This window comes from Chinchilla lanigera, unplaced genomic scaffold, assembly GCF_000276665.1.
Source record: "Chinchilla lanigera isolate Chin_1 unplaced genomic scaffold, ChiLan1.0 scaffold00029, whole genome shotgun sequence".
NCBI classification, from domain to species: domain Eukaryota; kingdom Metazoa; phylum Chordata; class Mammalia; order Rodentia; family Chinchillidae; genus Chinchilla; species Chinchilla lanigera.
Genome location: NW_004955430.1, coordinates 755692 through 772792, shown reverse-complemented (window position 1 = coordinate 772792; position 17101 = coordinate 755692). Strand labels below are relative to the sequence as shown.

General features: G+C 43.4%; 1 long non-coding RNA gene across 3 annotated transcripts in view; it reads left to right on the top strand.

The window, feature by feature from the left end:
* The first annotated feature begins 4550 nt into the window (after positions 1 to 4550).
* Positions 4551 to 17101, top strand: part of LOC102028884 — a 20435-nt gene continuing 7884 nt past the window's right edge. The window contains exons 1-6 of one of the 3 annotated variants that reach the window (XR_261402.2): positions 4551 to 4721; positions 6523 to 6767; positions 7219 to 7378; positions 8582 to 8702; positions 9543 to 9829; positions 10777 to 11122. This is a non-coding gene — a long non-coding RNA (uncharacterized LOC102028884). Of the gene's footprint in view, positions 4722 to 6522; positions 6768 to 7218; positions 7379 to 8581; positions 8703 to 9542; positions 9830 to 10776; positions 11123 to 17101 lie in introns of those variants that run through there. The other 2 variants (XR_261401.2, XR_001234546.1) reach the window with 2 other exon arrangements.

Below are 17101 nucleotides of genomic sequence, written 5' to 3'. Positions count from 1 at the left end.
AATAAGAAAGGGACTTCACCTCTGTGGTATTTTTTCCCCCAAACCTATAACTCCAAACTAATTCTGAGAAAACCATCCAACTAACCTAAATTGAGGGGCACTCTACAAAATACCTCACCAGTCTTCCTTAAAAATGGCAAGATAACTACAAATAAGGACTGAAAAACAGACCAAAGGAAGCTAAGAGGACATAAGAATTGAATGCAGTAGGGCTCCTGGGATGGTTCTTGGACCAGAATGAGGCCATGAATAGAAAAAGTACTGAAATCTGAATCAAGGCTGGAATTTACTAAGTGCTGTTTTCTGAGTTTAAAAAAAAATGTAATATGATAATATTAGGGAACACTCCACTGGGTAAGGGAACTCTCTTTGCAAAGTTTCTGTAAATGTAAATTATTCCAAAATGAAAAGAATTTTAGAAATAGTGTTGAAAGGAGCGTGAGAAGGGAAGTGGGGAATGTAAGGACCTATGGAAAACTGGGCATTTTGTGGAGGATTTTTCCTCCACAAAATGTTTGCATGTATGTGCCCTGTGGGAGTGTCTCTTTTACTAGTGACATACTGAAAAAGATAGCATACTACAGAAAATCAAATTCTGCCACTGGTTCCCTAAGAAAAGAAGAACACCTCAGTGTCACGTGGAAGGTTACTCTAAAAGGAGGCCTTCATGTGAAAGTAAGCCAGATGTTCAGCTGACATTTAGCAAATCGCCTCAAAGAAAAACATTGTGTAGAGGAACTGTTGAAAAATCTGTCGAGTGACTAATCCCGGGTTGGATTCCAATGGCGGAAATTGGAGCGATCCATTAGGCAGACAAGGCTGTCCATTTCCTCGGAATTATCGACCGTGGCTGTGCCCTTGCTCCGTGAGCAGGTGCCACCTTAGCCGCTCCCCTGCTGGAATTGAGTTAAGTGGAAACATCACAATCAATAAAAGACACTCTATTTTCCATTTGCTCATTGTTTTTTAAGGGATTATTTTGTAACAGCACAAGGAGGATTCAATTCAATATCAATTCACCTTCTGGGAGGGGAGAGGACTCCAGCTATTGACTTCAGTGCCTGATACATTTTGTGATAAGGCTCAGTTTACTAACCTTCTAACCAAAGTGCACCCTCAGTCATGGAGGATGCAGGATAGGAAGGTATTTGCATCACTTCCTGATACTGAAAACCCTATCAGTTCTGCATCTAACTCCATTGGGCATCTACTGGTGGAGATTGATCCTGCCGAGAGTGCTTAGTTGCCCAGGTTTCTCCAGTGTGGGTGTGGGGAACCACTCAGACTGCTTGAAAGCTCAGGGACATCTAAAGCCATCTGACGATGTGACCCCACTTATCTAGCACAAGCACACAGTGGGATGCAGTTATGTAACCAGAGTTTCACACAGGTAAACACACATGTGCTGGTTATGACACTATGTAAGAATGTAAATATGAGATAACAACCTGTATAAGAATTATACAGCAAAGATGTAGGCAGCTCTTGGGCTCTTGCTCTTGCTTTTGTGCTCTTGGGCACCTGCACTCTGCTCTGCTCCATGCTGCCTGCTGTTGTTGCTGATGTCTTGCGTGCATGCATTCTTTAACCTTGGGACCTCACCAGCAAAAGTCTCCTTTGGGCCCCCTGAGAAAGTTGACAGTGGGTTTTTCTTTTTCCTTACTAACTTGATTAGCACCAGTGGTCTGCTGCCATTCATCCATGTCTTTATCTGATAGTGACTTCAGTGACCCTGGTAAAGGAAGTTTGACCTTTATGTTGACCTTACCTATTGTGTTGGAAGTTTGGTTTTTGAATTTGTGATGGTTCCAAGTAGTTGAGTTGGTGAGGCTGATGGTTAGGCTCCACTTAGAAATATCTTTTCATAGTCTTTCTCCCTTTCTGCTCCTGCTTCAGGTGAAACAGGGATGAACCTGAGACGTGGTTTTGTTTGCACAATTGTCCCTTGGTGTGCGCAACTGTTTAGTTCCAAAACCCCCTGCAGAGACTAACACTTGAAGGCATTCAAGTCCATTATATAAAGTGGAATAGTATTTGCATGTAACCTTTGCGTATCTTCCCATATACTTTGATCATCTTTAGGTTAGTTATATCTAATACAATGTAATTACTGTGTAAATAGTTCCTATACTATGTGACTAGTTTAGGAACTATTAACAAGAGAAAGTATCCAAATTTCAATATGTTTTTAAAAAATACTTTCAATTTGCAATCAGTTGAATCTTCAGGTGTAGAACCTACAGATATACAGAGATGATTACACTTATTGTGAACAGACTGTTTTAAAGATAGCTATGGCCATATCCACATGCATCCCTCTGCAATGTGACTTTGCTGATCCCCCCATCAAGAGATGGGCTGTAGTTCTCCACTCCTGGAATGTAGCTTGGCTTTGTACTTTCTTTGGACAATTGGGTTCTAGCAAATGTGATTCAAGGTGAGGCTTGAAAAAGGTATGGTTTTTGCAGCTTCCCTTCTTTACTGCTGAGACAACTGCCCACATCTGAGCACCCCCAGGCCAGTCCTCTAGAGGACAAGAGGCCACAGGACAAAATCCCTGGTTCACCATCCCAGTCAAGCTCCTACGTCTGTAATAAGTTTCTTAGTCCAGCTGGCCCCAACCAGGCCAATTTTCACTAGAACTATCAAATGTACTGAAGAATCATGGGAAATAATAAATGATTCAGTACTTTGTTTAACATTATGTTTTGTTACATAGCAAAAGCTAACTCAAGCAGTAGTCTTTGCTACGATGGATTATCGTCAAATTGTCTGTGTTTCTCCTCATTCAAATTACGCATTAAGAGTCTCAAATCCTAATTCACATCAATGCCAAGATGGAATAATTTGTCCTCAGCGAATCTGCCTCTCTCTGCAAGCCAGAATTAATTGTTCCTCTCTCGATAATTCCACACTGCTGTTATATTTTATATGAACACTTAGGCTATGCATCCTTATACTTTTCTTGCTCATGTCTGTGTTTCTCATGTTCTCTAAACTCTAAAGGACAAGATATATATACTTTCGGTGCCTATCCCAGTCACTTCAGTGTGGTAGACACTGAAGTATTTATTGAAATGAAAGAAATATAAAAAAATCTAGAATTTTTTAAAAATGTAGCAGCATCTTTGTACTGAAGTCTTTTGATGTGTAATATATAACCTGAGAAATAAGAGGAGATTGTAGGAGGGAGGCTACCCCTGCCATTTTTTATAGTCAAGGTTCATAAGGGAATAGATTTAATATAGGACACATAATTTATAGGGTTACTTTATAATATTCACCCAAAAAGTCAAATACAGAAGAGTGTGAGAGATCTGTCATGCACTAAAGTCCCAAAGAATCCAGCTGAGGGCCTGGTTCCCATGGCAGTGTCCCCCACTAGTCCAACCGGAGGCCTAGAGCCCACAACAATGTCATGCAAATCTGTATCAATGATCTGCACTGGGAAGCCCCAAAAACCAGTGGTGGAAGTTAGAAAGTCTGTGCCAGCAGGATAAGGATCTGCCAGCAGCCTGAGGGTTCTGCACTAGAGGATTCTGCACTAGAGGATTCTGCACTAGGAAGCAACACTTAAGGTGAGGACCAGAGTTTCCCTGAAAAGAACCACAACCATCCTCAGTGACAGCGAGGACCCAAGCTCCTCTGATAATGAGAACAGCTGAGCTCATATCAGGAAAGCCAGAGTGACAAGCTTCTCCGGGAGAATCAACAGCATACCATCTTCCCCTCCAGTTCTGCTTTTATGCTGTTGGCAAGAGTCCTCAGGTGGGCCCTCCACACCGAGACCACATGGATTCAGTTTAGTTGGGTTGACCCTTAGTTAATCCACAAAACCATTTTATTACCAATGAAAGGTAAATTAGAGGCTGTGGGTCCTCTGGAAGCCATCATGTTCCTAGCTCTCACTTCCAGAGATAAGCAGCCAACCTTCCCAGTCATTGGCAGTGCTCTACAAGATGATTTCAATGGAGTTTTCATGAACACGTTACCCACCCGTCTCCTACTGACATTTCTACCTATGTTCCTAAATTTCAGGTCTATCTCCCTCCCAGATGTAAGATCATAGTTCCTTTCGATTGGGGCATGGCTTCCATGTCATTTCTAGATTCCTTGTGCCTGGAAGAGTTCTGTAGCTCTAGGTACAGACTCAGAATTCAGTAAGTATTTGCTAGAAGACTAAGCCCTGTGACTCCAGAGGAAAATGGGCATCACTTTTGTCCCTTAGTTGGCATTGAAATTATAATACACCGCAGCTTCAGTAGACCCAGAATGGTGTGTGGACAGAAAGGATAATGAAGCTGCATGGGACATACTAAGCCTGGTGCATATGATCCTGATTTTAATAGGTACGTGCTCGTGTAAGAACAGTCAGAAGCCACTGCTAGAAGGAAGGGTGATTATCACAAGCATTTGCTGCTTGTGTGCTAATTTAACCACCCTCACGATTACAGTGTTTTTGAATGACTTGAAGATAATGTGAACATGACACGTTCTGAAAACTGAATCAGGATTCATTTGACTTTTTGTATTTCTTTTTTCAGAAGCTTTCACAGGCAAAATGCCTTTGAAGATGTTTCTATAAAGAATGTGGTTTTCAGAGTCTCCTGAAGTATGCAGTGCTTTCTGGAAATGCATATCCCTCGTTTCTCTGCCTAACATGGCAGAGTCAGGTCTTGGCTGCAGACCAGTTTAACAACCGCCAGGTGATCTGGATTCAGGTAGTGTTTAGGCTATGCTATAAGTAGGATCTCTCAGTTGCAAGGGAGTTGAAAGACACTCTTTCTTTTAGAAAGATACAGATTGTATCAGAAACCCAGGAAATACTGCATAATCAGGCTCCTGCAAGGGCACCACCAAAGCAGCCCCTGACTTGCCCCAGCTACTATGGACTGAATGCTGAAATCCCAGCAAAATGTGTTGAGACGAATGTAGAAATCCTAACCACTGTGATGCTAATAGGAAGTAGGGCCTTTAAGAAGTAATTTGTTCCTGAGTTCGGTGCCCTGGAGAAGAATGAGATTAGTGTCCTTGTAAAATAGGTCCCAGGGAGCTCTTTTGCCAGGGGAGGATGCCAGGAGATTCTGGTTATGTGCCTCCTGAAAGAGAGCCCTCACCAGAAACCCAGATGCACCCTGAGCTCAGACTTGCCAACCTCCAGCACTGTGAGAAATACATTGTTATTCTACCACTCGGTTCATGGCAGTTTCTTACAGCAGCAGGAGCTACTACCACTGCCCCTCTCACTTTTGTAGATTTTCTCAGTCCCCTAGATTTTTTCGCACAGGTGATCTCTTCCTACTTTTAACCTCTTCCAGTTCAGTCCTCAGGCCCTATGAACTTTAGTCACGCCCGTCATTGCACGCCAGTTCTTCCCCTACAATTTGTGCTGTGCCTTTTTCCTGAGAGAAAATCTAATTGGCTCAGCGCAAACTGTGGAGCCCTGGTACACAGGTCTAGGACCAGGAGCAGCTCTGGAGACCCCTTGCTAGCTGTGTGTCCACTCCAGGCCCAGGCTGGAGTGGTGAGAGGGGTATGGCAGTGGATCTGAGGGTGTCGTGGATCAGGGGCCTCGGAGCCCAAGGGCACTGGTGAGGTGGTCTTATTGATGCTTGGACCCTCATCATTGCAGCCTTGGACTTTCTGACAAAAAAGATGAGGAATGAATCAATCTTACCATAGCACTTTACCTTAAGGAATATTCTCTGCAGGGTAGCCCGTTCATGACACTGATATGGGATATGATGTTTCAGGGATACAAATACCTAAAGGGGAATTTTCAAAATGTTTAAACACTGAGAAACTTTTTTTTCTTTAACTTGGTGTCTTCACACTGATCTAAATCTCCAGTCATTTTTTAACTTGATTATTTTGAGACAGGATCTTGCTAAGTCACCAAGTTGCCCAAGCAGCACTCATTTTTGTGATCCTCCCTCAGCCTCAGAGTGCTGGGATTGCAACCATGCCCACTGAGACTGAAAACCTTACAGCACAAAGACTGGCAAACAAAGAGAACATTTTCCACTAGGAAAATGCTTTTCTTCGGTTTGAATTAAACTCTGAGTGTGCCCAATGTCTTGAGTCTCCTGAAAATCAGTCGTATTAAGTGTCCTCTTAGCCAGCCAAAGTTTTCCACATTGGCTTTGGCTGATTTCAAGTTTTATTGCTCAAAAATCTGTGAGAATATGATTTTCTTGATGGAAATTTACTAAGATCAGTTCTTTTCATACTATAGAAATAAAGGATGCACTCAGAATTGATACCCTTGCTAAAATGCTAGTTATTCTGAATTGTCTCTGTGTGTGTGTGTGTATTTGTGTGTAAAGGTGCAATAAGAAAAGGATAGACTTTGGGATCCAATTTTTCTAAAACTCACTCACTGTCCCCAGGCTAGAAATATTTCATTTTGGACACTGCAGTGAAACTTAAGTAATTACCCATGTTGTGTGTCTGTGTGCTTGACAGCCTTGCCTTCAAAATATTTTGATATGCAACCTTTCTTCTCCGCCTTTGTGTTGTCAGACAACATGCCAGCTGTCAGATGGAGGGAAGCAGGAAACTTTGGCATCACTATTCCAGACACCTTCCCTGCGAAGGCCCTATAAATAGCATAATAGGATAAAACCAGCCACAGAGAGATCGCGGCAGGTGGCACTCGTCCTACCCAGCACTGGAGGAGTAAATGAATTTCAGTGTCTTCATGATACCAAACAACAATAAGATTACAGAGAATGAAGCTTTTGTGATGAGAGAGCCCAACATTTGAAGTAAATAATAATGATGGTGATACTTTTCATTAATATGCAGCTTTCCCCCTTTGAAAGTGGTTTCAGAGAATAAAGAGCCCTGTTTTCGGAACAACCAATTTCCCCTCTTATCCCTGTGAGGAGTCTCTCCTGAAGGCCCCCTTCTCAGAAAGACAAGGTGATACTGATCAGAGCCAGCTGGTGGGTTGAGGGAGTGAAGTCCATTGTTAACTTAAAATGTTGCTATAGAAATACGTTTTGCTAATTATCGCAAAAGGACATCACGGAGGCTTTCATCTGGAATGATTTTAATCATCACTGTGTTTTTCAGCTGGATTATTCCCTGCCCATTCCTTGCCGCTCTCTGTCCCTGCCTCCAAAGCCCATCCTGAACTTCTGCCCTGAACGGTCTCACCCCACCTGGAGCAGGTATGGAGGAACAGTGTGTCTTAGGTCTAATGTTTTCCACCAGATTTTGAATGACCTGAGAATATAGAAGACTTCGCTTCCAACGTGCTCTGAGAGAGTCCAACTTATCTTTGGATTCATAACTGAATATTGTGCCTTAATCGAGGACAACGTGCCCACACATTCCGAACCAGCATGGGAAGAGGGACTCCCACCAACCCCAGGTTAATGCAAAACTCTTGGCATCTCTGACCTGGCATCTGTCCTCTCACTTCCGGCCCCTGTTGGTGTCTTTGCGGGTCCCATCTCTAGTCCCCAGCTTGGCTCCTTTACTTACCCTCAAGCATGGTGGCAAATTGGTCCCACTGTGCCCCAGCTGGAGCTTTGCAGGACTCTAATTTTAATTTTTATTTATCCAAAAGTTGTAGCCCTTTGTCCCTCTGTGTGACTGTCCTGCCACTGGCCAGTCTCCAAGGTCAGGGAGGCAACCACATGCGTGCAATTGTAAATGTTCAACTTTATCTCTTGTAATCAATCAAAACCAAAGCACTGCCCCTCACAATCTGGCCCTGCTGTATATTGCTAGCCTTTCTCTGGTGGTTTCCCTCCATCCTAGGGCCCAGCCCCGCTCTGGTGCTATATATGGTCTGACACCTAATTGAGACTGAAATTACTAACATGAGAGACTCCAAGTTTTAGGAAAATGTGGCTAGCAATCCATGCCCCTCCTTGATTAATTACTGCATTTCCTCACATTTAACTGGAGAGTGACACCAGAGTCTAGGCAGGCATTTGTGACTGCCCCAATGGATGAGATAATGGTGCCACCTCTACTAAGCGTATGTGGATGGCAAAGCACTGCCAACTGCAGTCTCACTGCAGGGGCCCAAGGGGGTCTACTCTGTGCTTCCGCTTGTTGTGTGCACCAGTACAGACAACGAGGCAGGCCAAGTAACTTCCTTCATTTCACAGACCTCGGAACCCAAGGTCAGAGGCTGAATACAGAGCGATTTAAAAGGAAACCAAGAAGTGAACAGAGGTGCTAGTTGTAGAATCTAACTTGGTGTGTTTCTCACAGTACCACCGCCTTTTTCCTGGGCCTCTGTCTCATTTTCCCAGCTGCTTCTGTCACTTGCACTCATGGTCTGCCTTACTGACTGGCATGTCCGTGACTGGCAGGAGGCCCCAGCAGCAGCATCCCCATGGGGGCTTTGGTGAGTTCCTTGTATAAATGCTCTTTTCTTAATATTGTAGGGCCAGGTCAGCATATTATTTTGTTGAAGAGCCAGGCGACAGTTACAGACTTTGTGGGAAAACAAGCAAGATCAAAGATATTATATACAAATTTAGATTGCAAGAAATAAAAGCTAATGTCTGTCAGTTTTCTTATAGAATTTGGAAATGTAATACTTCCTTTGCCCCTCCAGCGACAGGAAATGCAAGCCCAGAACGGATGGATCCTCTAGGCACCTGGGTTCCAGAGTAACGAGAGCCCCCTAGCAACCCAAACTACAGAGCCTGTAATGTGTGTGGGAAAGCTTTGCCAGTGTAAGTCACCTAGATTTGGAGTTCACTGTTACTGCACCATCACCTGGCCCATCTTAACTGCTATGGTCTGGCCAGCCCACAAGGATGAGAGTTAAACAAGGGGGAAAACGCTGTTTGCTGGGAGGAATCCTTGTTGAGGGTGGTTTCCTGGTAGACTATTGCTGGAGACTGTCTCATGCAGCACTTTTGCTGACCTGAAGTCAAGAGTGGTGGTGCACTGGTGAATAGGAAACCAAAGACCACACCTGTCTCCCAGGAGGGTAAACCACTCTCTGCTAGCTGAACAGATCCACATGCTGGGATGAAGGCTCTTGCTTTGTACTCTGCACACATTTACTGAGCACCTCCTGAACACAAGGTTTTGTCAGAGTCTCCACCAGCATCATCAGTCTCTGAAAGCAGAGGAGCAAGTATTCTCTTTGAATTCCAACACACTTTTTTGGCGGTCAAGGAGTCAGAAAGGAGCGACTCCAATTAGCAGCTATTGCATCTCTATGTAGACAATTTTCAAGTCTGTTCTTCTCCAAAAGGTGAGAAGGTGATGTGAGTAGAAGCTTGTTGCCCACCCGGTGAGAAAATGCCTCCCTCCCCATGACACTCATGGGGCAGGCAGCTCATCCCTTCAGTGGGCTGAACTTGGTCAGAAGAAGCCTTTGGCTACTCTCATGACACCCCGTTTATTTTAACCTCTTTGGATTAAAAACTTATTGCTAGTTTAGTGGGCCTGCTCTGCTAGCATGAGCAGCTAATGTGAAAAATCAAAACTGACAGCACATTTAAATCAAACCCCTAACCCAAATTGGGTGTCAGTACATCTCATGAAACAATTTAAATCCCCAGATGGAGAGGCAGAGGGGTGTTCCTGCGCTTGCTGCAGGGCATGTACTGAAGGCAGAACTTTCCAGCTACCGGGAACCAGACGCTGGGGGACCAGTTTAGATTGCAAGGAAGAAAGTAAGTCACCAAGTATGCAAGATGACAGCTGAAGAGGCCCTGAGATAGAAAGACATACTGTCTGAATCCTGCTCCCTACACACTTGAAGCTACTGTAAGATTTGCTGTCCTAAGCGCTATCACCAGAGGATCAGCATTTTCTCCTTTTATGACAAAATAACCGGACCTATTCAGTAAGTGGTTTTGTGAATCTCTGTGAGACTCTTAGTTGAAGCAGGAAATAACAAAACTCATGAAGAAGTGGTCTCTTCAGTCAAGGTGTTTATGACACATCCTGACTTTGACTCACAGAATCTTCAGGAGTTGTGATTTGCAAATGTATTCGATAGAAAAGGAATTTCTGATTTCCAAACCTGTGTTATGAAGTGGGATAGAAATCAGATATGGTCGCTAAATCTGAAGCTAGTCTGACAAGGAGTAAAGAAAACTTCGAGTATCCGTCATTTCTGTTCAAAATAGCTATCTGAACCACAATATCAATACTTTGGGGACAGAAGCAACACCTGGGCATTAGAAGGCAAGAATCTCTCTTTTCTGTGACTGTGAAGAGGCAAGGAAGCATATGTTGCTTTATCAGAAGGAATTCAGTGGTTAGGATAGTGAGAGAAATACATGCACCCTCTATTTCGAGCAAATTTTGAGATAGGGTTAGGACAGTTGCATCGTGTGTAAAACTTTTGGTGTCTTCCAACAGAGAAGTGCCACTTGGTCCCTCCAGCACTGCTTAGCTCGGCTCTGAGCTTTGGAGTTCTGTCATGGGCCTGGCCTGCTCTTTCCTGACTTATTGTTACACCAGGGCTGCCACAGCCAGTTCACGTGGACATTCAACAGCTTTACAAGTACAGCAGACAGCACCTTATTTGGGTGAGCACTGTATGCCTCCTACCTTCATTGTGAGCCTCTGTCACATTCGGTGTAGTGTGGTTATTGGGGCTGGTAGGTTTACAGGAGCAGGCTGGAGGCCCAGGATGACCATTCTTAGTGAACACTTCTAAGATACATTTCAGAAAACTTCCCACTGGGTCCTAGGGACAGGACATCACAGAGCCTACAATGGAAAGGGCCTGATGGCATGTCATTGGGCCATTGTCTTCTCACTAAACTAGTCTTCTGTTTGCAGAGTCCACTAGCCAAACCAGCCATCTGCATAAGAGTTGGCAGTCTTCCTCCTGAGGAATCCTGTCCTACGACACATTCAGCTCAGTGGCCTCACCTGTCTCCCTGAGAAGTGTGTAATTTTACACCAAATTCAGTCTTCCTACTTTTGGGACATTATTAATGAATATAAAAGATCCCACTCACTTCTTCATTTCCGGTATGGTTTTAGCACCCAGAGGACAGCAGACCAAAATGATCCCATTAAAATGGTCAATGACCTATTTTTTTCCCTTTTAATATAGGAGAGGCCCCTCTAATGTGTATTTTTACCCCACTGGATTGCTCCTTTGTGAGCCTCATTATAGATCCTTGACCTTCAGAAAACAAATTAAAGTGTAGGGCCATTTCATGGCATTCGCCTTCGTTCTTGGTGTGCTTTTTGATCTTTGCGAAGTACGAACAGTCTGAGGAGAGTGCTGACGAGGCCAGTGTGGTGGCCCTGATCCCGGCACGGCTGATTAGCCTTGCGTGGAGCAAAGCCATCACAGCGCCTGAAATTGCATTCTGAATGCTAGGGGAACACAGCGCGAGTGTTCGCTCTGGTCACCCAGTGTAGCAGATGACAATGCACATTTCACCCTCACTTTTGAACACCAAACACAAGTGTCAGTGACAGTGATTCAGAAGTGCGGCATGGCGTGTAATGAGATGAACACATTTATGTAACAGGGCGGTTTTAGCTGGCTGAGCAAGACTCAGATGAAAGAGGGGACGCACTGCTCTGGGTTAGGAGAGTGAGTTCCGGAAGCCATTTGAACTGTTTGTCACGTGAGGCAAGGAGCTCTGTAAGATGCTGGCTGGGTACAAGCCAAGGAGCTTCAGGCCTCAGGCGATCAGGCAGGAGGATGAGCTGAGAAGTGGCCAGGCTCCTCCCTGTGTGAGCTCTCTGCCAAGCCAGGACCGCAGGTGCCGGGTCCATGCTGAGACCGTGCCTGTGTTGAGTCACAGGTGTGTGTGAGCCCCTGTGTGTGCATGAAGGGGGTCTCAGAAGGGGATAGGAGTGTTAGAGTCTGTCGGGCAGTGGTTTTGTAGCTAAGGTAGGAAGAGGGAGGATCTGCAGGACAAGCTATGGTGACTGCAGACAACATGTGAGATTTGGCTGTGTATACTGGGGAAGGAAAATCGTTGCTTGCACAGATTTTGGTGGGGGATTTTGAGTCCACAGACATTTGGCTAAAATTTTTATATTTCTCTTTAGGGATTGAACTGTGCCAATTCCCTTTCTGACTTTTGCAAGGCTACTGAATGCTCTAAAAACTTCATGCTTAAGGAGCGTTGACTTTGGCATTTTCTCCCTTGCCCCAAATAAGTGGACTCTGCAGCCATGTCCCCAGTGGAAATGGATCATCTAGCAATGCAGGCTATTGACCTTGAGTTTCAGAGAATGCCTAGCGGCTCCCCAGGAGGGCTGCAGCTAAGCAGACACTTTGCTAAGACCAGAATTGGTTCTTCAAGTTAAAGTTGTGTTAGAAATCAGCTTTGTGGTCCACTCATATGTGTGTGTTTTTAAAGGCAAGATTCACATAACATAAAATGAACCAATTTAAAAATATGCAAGCAGTGACCTTTGGTTGTAATCACAATGTTGTATAACTACTACCTTTATCCAGTTCCAAAACATTTTAATCATTCTCAGATGAGACCCCCTTTCAACTCATTCTCAAATGAGAATGGGGTCTGAATGCCTGATGACTCGGAAAATTGTGGATTTTTTTTTTAATGGGGAGCAATTTTTTGTTTGTTTTGGGTACAAATGTTATACCCTCTTTTAATTCAGTTTAATTTTCCAAATCTGTTGTTAAATGTATATGCCGTGCTCCATCTACCATGTGCAGGCCCAGTTAGGAGGTCATGTACGAAGATCCCCTGAAAGAATGCGGACAGGTGTCTCTCCAAAGCCTCCTAGCTGATTCACTGAGCCTCTTCTAGCATATTTGGGAATTACTAGTTAAGCAGTAGTTTAGAATCAAGTCAAGTCTGAAGTAACAATCTGAGCCCTGTTACTAACCGTGTGACCTTGGCTCGGGTGGCTAAAATTTTTCTGAACCTTGGTTTTCTCGTCTGTAAAATAAGGATAATATCCACATCATAAAGTTATTGTGGAAATTAGATGCCTGACACACAGGGAGTGCTGAGTAAATGCTAGCTTTTTGAAAAAGGGACAAGAACAACAAACAGGGAAGCAGATGTTTGGGACGTGCCTTTTTCTGGCATTTCATCCTCACGGCACATTTGGCTTAAGCTCCTGCCTCTGGGAGTGGAGTGAAACAGCCATATTTGGAAGCTGGCACAGCAGACATCTATTGCTGAGCCCTGTTGTACGCTGCCAGAGATCATCTCTCGATTTAATGCAAGATCAGTTTTGGTATCAAGCGATGCTGCGATGAACAGTAACGGGAGAGAAATCAGAGAAACAGGCCTGGGGGATTTGGGAAAGGGCTGTGTGCTCTGAACGTGACTCGCTCAGTAAGCCCAGGGCTTTGAAATAGATCCCTCCCCATGGGAAAATGACACCAGTTGAACAGGCAGGACCGTGCTGCCTGAGGAAATGCTCCAACTCATGCAACTGAGTGGAATCCCCCTTGACCTGCTGCTAGGGAACCAGTTCTGTGCAGGTCCTGAGGACTTGTTTCATCTGCTATCACCCAGGTTGGAGTACAATCTGGAGTCCATTAGCCTTGCCAGGAGATAGATCCAGCCTCACCAGTTGGTAATTTGTTCAGTGAATGGTTGAACATCTATGCTATTTATTGTAATGGCATCTGGAAATAATACACGGTTCCAGCCTTTGTGGATGTCCAGTCCCAAGTGGCCATTCCCTGCATGTCCTGTGCCCCTCTCGTCTCTCAAGGTGTCCTACCCACCAGAAAAGTATCCCTTGGCCAACAGAGAAAAGCTGCATAGAATGTAACTCTGGAAGAGTTCTAGTTCTTATTAGCATTTAAAACCTCTGGCTTGCAAAAATGAAAAAAGAAAGAAACAGCCTGACTTAGTGTTAACTCAGCCTAACTCATACTTATTTAAACATGAAATCTTTTTTGCCATTTAACACTTCCTGACATCTCCTGGAGTCTGTGTCCCCCGCTGGTCTAGAGGAAATCTGTCATGATAAGATGTAGGATTTCTAGACCAAGACTCATAAACAAAACTATTCAAAAGATGTATTTCAGATACAGATACAGATCCTTGTAGAGCCTTCGGAGGCTTTGGAATCTGGCACTGGTTTTAAAAAACCTTGTAGAAGAGAAAATACCACTGGGATGTTTCCTTAGCCAGATAGGTAGGTAGGAGAGGCTGGTTGGGGTAGGAGTCTATTCACACCCACTGTCAGATTGTGGGGTGCTCTACTGTAGTAGTCCCCAACCTTTTAGGCACCAGCAACTGATTTCATGAAAAATAATGTTTCCACTGACGGGATGGGTGGAGCTCGGGCATAAATACTTGTGGTGGAGAGACGGTTTGAATACAGATGAAGCTTGTACCTGTCCGTGGCCCAGGGCCTGGGGACTCCTGCTCTAGTGAATGGGGAACCCATAACCCTCAGCTCCAGCCAGTTGCTTCTGTGTGGTGCGAATGTGAATTAGGCCATCAGGGGTTTCGTAGGAGGATATGAAAACCTTGATTTTTTAAGTAGGAAATTTCACAGCTTTAATTTGTTCATTTCACATATAAAAACCCTGTGATAGCCTACATAAACAAAGCAAACAAAAACATCAGCAACAAACACATGTACAGACAGTTGATGGTTTCTTTCTCCTTGGTACACTTTCTTCATTTAGGTTCCAGGCCAACACAAGCCCTTGGTTTTCTTTCTGTCTTTTTCATCCTCTTTGCTGTTCTTCTTTTTTGGTTGGAAATGTTGAAAAGCCCCAGGATGTAGTCCTCCATCCTGACTTCTTCTCCGTAGTCACTTATTTCCTTAGGGATCTCCTGTAGCCTCATGCCGTTAAAAGTTCTTTATATGCTGAGGGTGAACACATTTATTTTTCAGCTTGATTCTCCTCTCTACTCCCTGGATTTGGATGTCCAGGTCCCTGTCATCTCTTGTCTAGCTGAGATCTTGAACCCAGTCTGTATCTCCCCAAACTTTCACATGCAACCTTCTTGACTATGACCTTAGCACTGGCTGTGATGGGCTGCAGCTACACCTCTAATGGGCCAGGCTTCTGTTCCTATAATGAAACATCTGAGATAGCTAACTAATGAAGAGAAAGGGTTTGGGTTGGTTCAGTTAGGAAGTTCCAGTCTGTGACTAGTGGCTTCATTGCATTTAGGTCTGCTGTGGACATGGTGGACAAAAATGGCAGGGAGCCTGTGGCAAAGGAAACTTCTGGCACTATGGCCAAGAAGGAACCTAGGTCCCACAATTCCCTCTGAGGACACACTTCCAAATGATCTAAGGATCTACTGGGCATACCTCTTATGATTTAACCACCTCTAAGTAGAATCACCGTAGGGATCATGTCTTTAACACATGGGCTTTGGAGAACATTCATTATCCAAACTATAGCATTCCCTTTTTCCCTTCAAGTCTTGCTTTAAATATTTCCTGTTCAAGCAGACCTATCATGACCACCCTTACCTCTTCCAATAGCATTTATCTTCTAACATCTACCATATTCTTATGCATTCAGGGTTATTATTCAACATCTAACTCCTCGTGGTAGAATACATGCTCTGTGTGGATGGCGACCCTTCTCTGATTTATTCATTCTTGTGCTCTTAAAGTCCATATCAAGCATGTAGTAGATGCCTCATAAATATTTGTTGAATGAAATTCAGTTGCTTCTTGTCAAAAAATTCTAGAGAAGACATGCTTTAAAGCTCAAGCAGTTGTGCTGTCCTGGTTGCCTCAGTGACCTGAATAAATTCAAAATGTTTTACCTTTTATTGTGATTTTCACTTTGGGGAAGTCCTGGAAATTACATGGTACCAAATCTGGTTAATAACGTACGTGAGGACCCATCACCTTGCTCCTGTTGCACTGCACCTAGCAGCAGCATCCGTCATGTTTCTAATTACATCTCATAAAAACATTGGTGAAAGAGGATTTTCAGAACTGCTTCAGAAAGCATGCTGGGATAATGTGCTCAAAGTGTAATAAGTGTGTTCAAAGTAGGATAGAGTATTTTGAGGGGAATTAAAGTTAATGTATCTTTTACTGTAATAACTTTTAAAATTTAAACATTTTGATCACACTTCAGATCATAGTTCAAGCGTTAATTGCCCATTAATTGCACTGGACCACAAAACATTGTATGTAAAAAAATATCTGTGCATATAAAAAACATCTTCAAGACATATTTGGTAGGTGGAGTAACTACCATAGTACAGGAAGGTTTGAAGAAATTACATATATCTCTCTATATGTAGACATAGATATAGATATAGTTATATAGATATATAGATATATACTTTTCTACCCAGAAGTTTGACATCTTGTTCCACAGACCAAATATTCTAATGGGCATGACTGTTTAAGCATTCTTCCAGCTTTCTGCTGGGATTCCAATTTTAAAATGAAGAAAAAAAAGCACTGCAGTCTTCTCCCACAATTGAATAGCTCATTTCCCAGTGTGTTGCTAATCTGCAGTTTTGCCCCAAAGATATTATTTTTAAAACTTTCACACTGAGTTCCTTTGTGTATGAAAGACAAAGTTATTATCAAAATTATTACTCATGTTCTTTGTCATGCAAAAAGGCATAAGTAATGTTTTTAATAATGCAAGCCATTAAAAAGTAGATGGGCTGAATTCATTGTGTCTGCTTCTAACTCACATCGGGATAAAATTTTCTGTGGAACAAGGTGTAACCCCTTGATGCCTGTGCATCTTTCCCCTAGTTTTATACACAGAGTTGAACCCATATTTCATGGAGACTCAGAGCCAACTTAAGACTCTCAAGCTCCTCTTTGCAAAGCAAAGGTTTTGACACAGAAGGGTTCACAGCAGGAAACAATTTTCTTTGGCAAGAAATGCTTTGGAGGGAGGTAAAATTTGTGGAACTTCATTAAAGAACAACTGATGCTGTCTCAATTTTTCTGAGATAGGTTCATGGATGTGTTGGTTTTGGGGGTTATTTTTGCAAGGAGAACAATATAATACAGGACACATACTTCATATGATTATTTATAATAGTCACCCAAAGAACAGTATACAAAAGAATGCAGGAAATCTGTCCACACACTAAGACCAAGGAATCCAGCTGAGGGCCTGGATCCCACAACAATGTCCTACATGAGTCGAGCTGAATACCCAGAGCTCATAACAATGCCTCCCATGAATCCA